The 5,249-nt window shown below is 37.1% G+C and overlaps 1 protein-coding gene across 1 annotated transcript in view; it reads right to left on the minus strand.

Moving 5' to 3' along the window:
* LOC117181428 (probable ATP-dependent RNA helicase DHX34) overlaps window positions 1-4,903 on the minus strand; it is an 88,632-nt gene extending 83,729 nt beyond the window's left edge. The window contains exon 1 of the mRNA XM_033374071.1: window positions 4,686-4,903. The gene's annotated coding sequence lies outside the window, so the exon portion shown is untranslated. The remainder of the gene's footprint in view (window positions 1-4,685) is intronic.
* Between the last annotated feature and the right edge of the window lie 346 nt (window positions 4,904-5,249).

Consider the following 5,249-nt stretch of genomic DNA (forward strand, 5'->3'; position numbering starts at 1 on the left):
TTTTAAGTCACATTCGTTTATAGTTCATCAGTATATCTATCATTTACGACCAAGAGCATTACTCTAGGTAAGTTTTTCTGTCTGTGGTAGCCATTCAAACTTGCCTGGGGCAATATGGACCCCAGTGTGGCAAGAACGTTCAAAATTTATATTTCCGATTAAATATTTTTTTCAGTATATAATGGCTTAAAAATGAAAAACTAAATCGTATAAACTCTATTACGAACGATTTCATTATATTTGTTAACATATAAACGATGTCTTCTATGCAAGAGGAAAGATAATAAAAAAAACCACAAAGTGCTTGTTCATCATGTTAACGTCCTGCTTGTGCTTGTTACTGATTTTTGAATGAAAATGCAGTTTATTTTTTCGCTAAATTGCAACTTTCGTTTCTTTATATAAATGTTTTTTATGATAGATAATTGAATAGTATTTTTTTTATCATAGTGACATACGAGAAGAAGACAATCCCAAATTTTGTAGCTCCATTTACGAACAAAATATTTTTAAAAAACACGTTTTTTTGGTGTAAAAACTGTCATTTTTCCAATTCACAAAATTCAGTAATTTTCTTAATATACTTAAATATTAATTTTGTCTATAAAACCTATACAGTGCCTTTGATTAACACTCCAACGAGTTATAACCCAAATTTCAAGTGAATCTATCGAGTAAGATGTTACTAAGATACTAAGATGTTGAAGCGCTTTATCCACAAGTGCAGAAAGTTCGTCGGGCTTTGCTTTTGAAAGCGCCGATTGATTTAAAAGAGCGTCAAGAAGTTCCGACTATAATCATGCGTTTCTGGTCGCATGACTGGTACAGCGATTGCCAAGCTTTCGCGTAATTTTCTTCACTTGGCGGAAAAGAACTGCTTTTATTCCAAGGTGATCCGGTGGGAGAATTTGTTAATTGAGTATGCTTCACGTAGTCACTAAGATCTGTACGCGAATGCACGAGTGCCACGAAGCTATGCTTCCACGAAACCCATTTACCATGGTCCCCGTTAAATGTAGGAATTTTAATTTGCGGTAATCTCGGCCTATCTTGTAACTCCGAAATTATAATACTACTAGTGTTCGCGGTCGATCTAGCAAGTGGGGCTTGTAATTTTGTGACCGTGGTCGCGACTTCATAATATGCCGATTCAATTTCGAAAAATGATTCAATACGAGAATTTTCCGGATTCAAACCTATCAATTCGTTGTTACATTTTTTATAATCCGTAAAACGAGCAGCAATCCATTTCGAACGCAAATGTGCATTCATGGAATCAAATTTGGGATATTTGATATAATCCTATAATTTGGATATGGCGGTTTCGAGAGAGACCTCTTTCTGCACAATATACGCAACGCGTTTTTGCTAACTTTTGGACACCGCCATTTTTTGTTAAAAATTAATTATCACTTTTTAAAGTTAATTCCCTATAAGGGTTGTCTCAGGCGGTCGCAACATAAACAAAGGAAATGATGAGTATCGAAGGAAATGACAATTATAAATCGCCGGAATGATCACATCTACCACGGATATAAACCATATAAATTGAAATTTTAATCTGCTTGATTCATTTTCGATATAATTGTCCACGTGAGCGAATACTGACTTCCGGCCACACGCGATGCGGAAGTTTCACGGCACACAATGACTTTATAAAGTTAAGGAAGGAAAAACAGAGAAAGAAGTACTTATCTTGATCAGAATCCTTCAATGCATGGCTACTGGATGATCAGGGTTTTGATGTGCGAGCGACGGCATCTGCGATGAAGACAAAGTGGCTTGAGATACCCGATTTCCACGAGGCACGGTCCGAATGGCGACTTCCGCACACCGGCGAAATTAAGATGCGCGCGCAGTGGCCGCGCTGGTTTGCGGCACACGGTCCCTTGAAACGCGTTGAAACCCGCGCGTTTGAGACGCCACTGATTTTCTCGAAATTTCTGAGGGATGAATTTTACTTGCTCACATATCGCTCAATGGTAGGAATGTGGAATAATACACGCCTTTATGGGAAAAAGCCGGACGACATAAAAAGCCCATACTTATTCAATGCTCAGATAACACAAAGGAAATTCACAAAGAAGATTCGTTCGACGAGGAAGATTAGTGATTACTACGTGACCGCGGCTAACCAACGATGGCGTCGCACACGCACGCGTCCCGACCTCTCGTTTTCAACTCGATAGCTGCGATTTAATAGACATCCCGATTCCTTCAGTAAGAATTAATAAGGTTGAATGACAGTTGCCAAGTCGGTTTTGTTTGATAGTTGCAAAGTCGGCTTTGTTCCATAGTTGTCAAGTCGGCTTGGTTCGATAGTTGCAAAGTCGGCTTAGTTTGATATTTGCCAAGTCGGCGATCGAACGGGACGGAGCTCCGCTCGGTCAGTGTGATTTGTTTGATAAATGATGACCGACTACTCCAATAAAACGACTGCCCGGTGCGGCGCCAACGTCGGCTCTCATGCTCTTCTACCTTCCAGCAGATCTAGCTACAAATTGTCGCTCAAGAACTAGCACGAAAAATCTTAATTTCTGAACTATATTGCGACGCAACAGCGTGGTTTCGTTGCTGTTCCTACCTGCTAAATTTATCTTGTCTTGATAGGAGTGCTGTAAGAGTGCCGAAACGTTGGTGGTTATTTTTTAAAAATTTTGTTGTTGTAATTTTATAGTAGTAACAATAGAAAAGACGAAAGAAATAAAAACAATCATTAAAACATTATTCACATAATGTTACATATATTTCCATATACTTAGTGCGTCGTGGCAGAAAAGTGTCACTTATAAAATCCATATAAGAACCGCTTTAAATCCTGTTAGCAATTTCATATAGATTACATATCAGAAGAATACATATAACACCATCTAGAAGAAGGGAATTTACAATCCTATTTGCACATCCATGTAGAAATCACGTAAAATTATTTTTGCAGTTCCATATAGAAGAAGCTGCATATGTATACATTAGACATTTAATATTTGTTGGAAAAGAGGGCACATTAAGAGCATAAAAAAGTTTTTTAAACGCATAAGAGCATATTTAGGTGTTTTTTGTGCATAATTTAAGGTATTAAAAAGCATAAATTTTGTTTCTCTCACGAAGGAATAATAAGGAGACCCAACTGCAATGGACTGAGACTGGCAATAGAAACATTACCGTAAGCGGTAGGCACATTGCAGGACGATCTTAAATTTTCGTGCGCAGGTGCGCTGTTCTCCTCTTCCTATACAGGGACAAAAGTGCAAGTGTAAAAGTTTGTCAAATGGGCGCGATCTTAGGCAACTAGATCGATTATATTTTTAATTATGTTTTTTTTTAGGATAACAAATGTTCGGAAGTATTAGAAAAAACAGTATTCTTCATTCCAACGTACTATTTCAAAAATAATAATATACTACAATTTTCCATGTATAGGAAGAGATCAACTGCGCATCTGCGCACGAAAATTTAAGATCTGCCTGCAATGTGCCTACCACTTACGGTAATGTTTCTATTGTCACGTGGCGAAACGGGGTATAGATCTCCTTATTATTCCTTCGTTGTTTCTCTATTCATATAGTGCGTTGTTTGACTTGAAATGTTAATTTTCATTTGTTTTCTTGAATTTTGAAATGGCTATAACACTGTTAATTTTTGTTTAGCCAAAAAAGTCATTATGATAAATTGCTTAAGTTTCCAAGTACTACGAATAACCTTCAAAAGAATTTGCAAATCTTAACAAACAAAATTTTCAAACATTTTTTCAATTCTCTAACTTTTTAATTTTTCATCCAAAATACCTGGTCAACAAACTAGATAATTCTTTTGACCATTAAAACTGTACGCCAAACCTCAATCTAGTATGATTACTGATTCATAAGTTATACGGTATACATACGACGACGTCACCGACAGTCACCATCGTGGAGACTTTTGGTGTATTTACACACCTGACAACTGGCAGCCAGCCAGCAGAAAAATCATAAGAGTAAAAGAGATAGAAAGTACATTTCTTTTAATTTTCCGCTCTCTGTCTTTCTGCTGGCTGGCCAACAGTAAACAGGCGTGTAAATACACCATTAGACATCCGCGGTAGTCAGTTTTCGCATAAAACTAATTCCTTCGCATTAAGATTAAAATGTCATAATAATGTCTAGGCACTATTATTAAAGTAAAAAATTACGACAGAAATTACCAACAAAAAGATGTACAAAAAGACATTTTTTTCTTGTCCTAATTTGGGACGTCCTGTGGTTAAGTTTTTATACATTTTTTTAAGCGGACCGAAATGATGTAGTTGAAAATTTGAGAAACTAAATTTTAAAAAACAATAAGAAACTTTGATCTATTCTGCAATCTAACCGTACATTTTTAAATTTAAAAGAAAAGTCAATCATTTAAACTTTTGTTTTTATTGTAATAATAAAAATTGCGGAACAGACAAGATTTTCTTATTGACTTTTAATTAGACTCCCAAATTTTTAACTTGATATGTCGAAGTTTCATTAAAATAAAAATAACGGTGTTATAAAAGTCGAAAATTCGAAAACTCAAACTGGCATAACTTCTGTAATTTTCAAAATACTATTTCAGGGCAAATTCAGGAGTTTCTCTTACTTATTTTTATCACTATAATCATTGCATGATTTTAATTGAAATGGAAACACCACCTTATATTTATGATAAACTGATCCACCTACCTAATTCGTGATATGTTCGCCTACGCTACTTTGAACACATATATTCGTTTGTTTGAATAGGACATACCACTGTTTATAAGAAATATTTCTGTTTGAACATGACATATCACTGCTGTTTTGCTCTTTTCTTGACTCTGGTGCCATGATCCAACAAAGCAGGGTCCTGCCAGGCGCAAGTTAAAAAAGTCAACCAATCAGATTCGGCACCCTAGGGCATCCGACCTTTCTGACATCTTGGATCGAGTGCAGCAGTTGGCTTCCCCTTCCTTTCGCGCCAACGCAGTGAGTATGGTGGGGGGCGTCGGTTCACTCCATAGACATAGGAAACAAGGGACTAGGCATGCCATTGCGGGATGATGCAATGAGGGGCGAGGTCCGCCATCTTTTAATGTCCCGCGACAAACATGGCAGCGACCACATGTTTAAATTTTCATGCACAGTTTATCGGCAAAAATGCTCGTGCGCATAATCAAATGACACAATGTAAGATGGCGACTCTCCCCACTCATGGAATTCTCCCCCCTCCCATGGATTCAACCCCACTCGGAAATGTTAGGATGGCAT

The sequence above is a fragment of the Belonocnema kinseyi genome, chromosome 1 (genome assembly GCF_010883055.1).
Source record: "Belonocnema kinseyi isolate 2016_QV_RU_SX_M_011 chromosome 1, B_treatae_v1, whole genome shotgun sequence".
Classification (NCBI taxonomy): domain Eukaryota; kingdom Metazoa; phylum Arthropoda; class Insecta; order Hymenoptera; family Cynipidae; genus Belonocnema; species Belonocnema kinseyi.